The sequence below is a fragment of the Chenopodium quinoa genome, unplaced genomic scaffold, assembly GCF_001683475.1.
Source record: "Chenopodium quinoa cultivar QQ74 unplaced genomic scaffold, ASM168347v1, whole genome shotgun sequence".
Lineage (NCBI taxonomy): Eukaryota > Viridiplantae > Streptophyta > Magnoliopsida > Caryophyllales > Amaranthaceae > Chenopodium > Chenopodium quinoa.
Window position 1 is genome coordinate 22,267 of NW_018745141.1, and position 3,439 is coordinate 25,705.

Consider the following 3,439-nt stretch of genomic DNA (forward strand, 5'->3'; position numbering starts at 1 on the left):
TTGATAAGGCATATCTGGAGCAAAAGGGGGCATCAGAGTCGTCTCCTAAATCCTAATTTCTCCAGCGTCCGATCTTCTCTTTTCAACTACTCTCTCTCTTCATCGCCTTCAACGCCGATCCATCTTACGCTTCGCCTTTATTTACGCACTTCTCCAATTCATCGGTAAGTTCCTTCCTTCCTTCCCTTTTTATTCTTCTTTCTTATTCTTCTTCTTTAACTATTTCCCCTCACTCTTTTCTCTCTCTTTTCTCTCTCATCATCTCTCTCTTTCGCGCTTCTATTCATGGCGGTCAATTTCAATTTTGGATTTGGGGGTTTTTGAATTGACGTTTGGTTTTTTAGGGTTTAGTATTTCAAATTTATGCGGATGCACCGACAAGTCCAGGCGGTGGAAGCCATGAAAGCGGTGACCAAAGCCCGCGTTCCAATGTTCGGGAGCAGGACAGGTATCTTCTATTGCTAATATTAGTCGGATTATGAAGAGAGCTTTGCCTGCTAATGGCAAAATTGCTAAGGATGCTAAAGAGACTGTTCAGGAATGTGTTTCTGAGTTCATCAGCTTCATTACTAGCGAGTATGTTTGTCAATTTTGGTTTTGTGTTCGATTCGTTTCTAGATTATCGGGTTTGTGTTGTTTGACTTGTTGGTGGTGTTGGTGTAATTTTATATTTTTGTGATTGATTGTTTAGGGCTAGTGATAAGTGTCAAAGGGAAAAGAGAAAGACCATTAATGGGGATGATTTGCTTTGGGCTATGGCAACTCTAGGGTTTGAAGAATATATTGATCCTCTTAAGGTCTACTTGACTCGTTACCGGGAGGTATAATCATCGTAATTATTCATTGGAAGAGCTGGCTTTTATTTGAAATTTTGAATATTGGATGATTAACTAAGTGTTTAATTATGTGTCTTGGCCTGGGTCGTCTTTGGATTGTTGGTATCTATTGCAGATGGAGGTGCGTATCTCTGTGCTAAGTTCCTTCGTGATTATTTGTAGTCGATGCTGATTTTGATACAAATGGCGGGTTTGTGATATGCTAATTGATTTTGCTTACTTTGAGTTTGGTGGTTGTGAATTTTGATAGGGCGATACAAAGGGGTCTGCTAAGGGTGGTGAAACCTCGGGCAAAAGGGATGCAATGGGAAATCAACAACCTCAGGTAGATTTTACTCAAGTTCTATTATGTAATCATCTGGCGTGGTAAGATATCTCATGAGCTAACAGGTTTGCTGCTGATTTCTGTTTTGAAATTTGGCAGCTTGCTCATCAAGGCTCTTTTAATCAGGCCATGAACTATGGAAACTCGCAGGTAATTTGCATTTTCATATATATGTGATCATGCTCGTCTTCTGTATTGTGAATGTATATTTTATAGGAAAATTTTAGAACAATAATCCAGGACTAAACAAAACTAGAGGGTATCATCCAAGATGCACCTATCTGGCAGGGAACCTGTTAAACTAGTTATTTATTTTTATTATTTTTCTTCTTTTCCTGTCCTTTGACCCCCTTCTTTCCCATCCTTAATTGATACAATCCAAACTCTTTTGCAATCCCACCCCTTCTCAGGTAACAATCATTTCCTCTCTCTTGTTTAACCCAGCCAATGATTACTTCTCTCCTTACTAAATCTATAGGGCACAAAAAAAAGCGCACCTAAGTGTTGAGGCACGAGGTGAATGGGATACCTAAATTGGAGGTGCAGAACTTTATTTTTTATTCCAAAATTTGCTGATATCTATAAAGTGCGCAGGTGAGGCGCACCTAGGCACAGCAGGACCCCATAATGTTAGTGTGCCTTGGGTTTTTTTTTTTTCTTTCCTTTTTTGTTTTTAACAATTGGTCCTGTGTCACTCAGCATGGGGACAGTGTCGTGTACCACAAACCAACTTCAGTTGTCTTGGTACACTTACGGTTTGGTGAAGGTGGCAAACACATTTTTAGATTTGAACCCATTTACAGTTAGCCTCTAAACTTCTTTCTCAATTTGTATATCTATGCAAAACAAGTGGGATAAGATTAATAATCAAAATATCCGACACTGTTAACACCAACCAAAACCTTCAAAGCTCCAAAATCATTATAATGAATGTTAATTTAACCAAGGGTGAGAATAAAAGCGAGAGAAGGTGATTACATCATACCAATAAAAATGTAGGAGTTTGAGAGATGAGATGTATGACAAAAATTACAAGTTTAATGGAGGCATAGAGGATGAAAAAGAGTTTTAACAGAGGTGGAATGGACATTTTAATATCAGATGGCAGCAGAGGGAGAAAAGTATGCTCCCAGATGTGTGGTGGTGAAGCTTTGGTGGGAGAGGAGGTTTTGGTATTTGTTGGGGAGGGAGTCCAAGGGGGAGAGAGAAGTTAGGGCCTGAACTTTGTTTTGTTTTGGTTGGCTTGTTTGCTTAAATTATTTATTTATTTTTTTCTTAATTATTTATTTTTAAATGCCAATTACATAATATTACGTGGCCAAGTGATCTGCGAGATCGGTTGATGTATGTAATTGCTTCATTTTGAGAGGAACCTCCCATAGTTGAAATTATACTTAATACATCATAGTTGGAAGCTTGGCACAGATATGGGGAAGAATACCCATAGTTGGGAATTTGGTATTATTGATTCTAGAGGTCAAATTTGCATATGATTCTTTGTCTCTTCCTTTGTGTGTCAGAGATTTTAAAATGTAGTGTAGTGAAAGCTTAGTTTGGGCTTTTGTCTTTGCATTACTCTTGAATAACCTATGTGAAAGTGTAGGATGATTTTCATCTCTCTTGTTGTGTGTTGGAAAGTTTAAACTATAGTGCACTGAAAGTTCATTTGAGCATTTTTCTCTGGGTGTAAGTGAGATTATCCGAATGATTTGGGGTTTGCAAGATTTTTCTCTTACATCATTTTTTTTGAGTAAATCAAGAAAGATTGGATCATTATAACCATTTTGTAAATTAGTGTATCTGTTGAGAACTTTGTTTATTTTTCATTCCATTACTGTGACAGTCATGTTGAAAGATGTCCATATGGAGTGGTTATGTGTAATCATTTTTCAGGTATGAGATTTACTTAATTTTTTCTGGTTGAAATGATTCGTCTTGGGCTATGTTTACTTCATCTCATTTGTGTTATTTATTCTTGTTTAAACCAACTTGACCAAGCTAAAACCTTAAAAGGAAGAGCACAAAGTTAAACTGCCTCTTTTCTATATCATCGACCAGACTAAGTCCAAAAATACTGACCAAACCAGACTTGTTGAATTTGTATCTATTTATTTTTCGCTAGATGCAGTTGCTGCAGATTGGTTCATAAGTGTTTTGATAAAGGGGAGGGTAGGTGAGGACAAGGAGTTATCCAAAATTTTGCTTTAAATTAACTGAATTTATCTTTAAATCTTGGACTTTTAAAGTTGCTTTCCATGAATGTTCATATTATTTATTG

General features: G+C 37.1%; 1 pseudogene; it reads left to right on the forward strand.

The window, feature by feature from the left end:
• The first annotated feature begins 368 nt into the window (after window positions 1-368).
• Window positions 369-1,371, forward strand: LOC110710109 (annotated as a pseudogene).
• The last annotated feature ends 2,068 nt before the right edge of the window (window positions 1,372-3,439 follow it).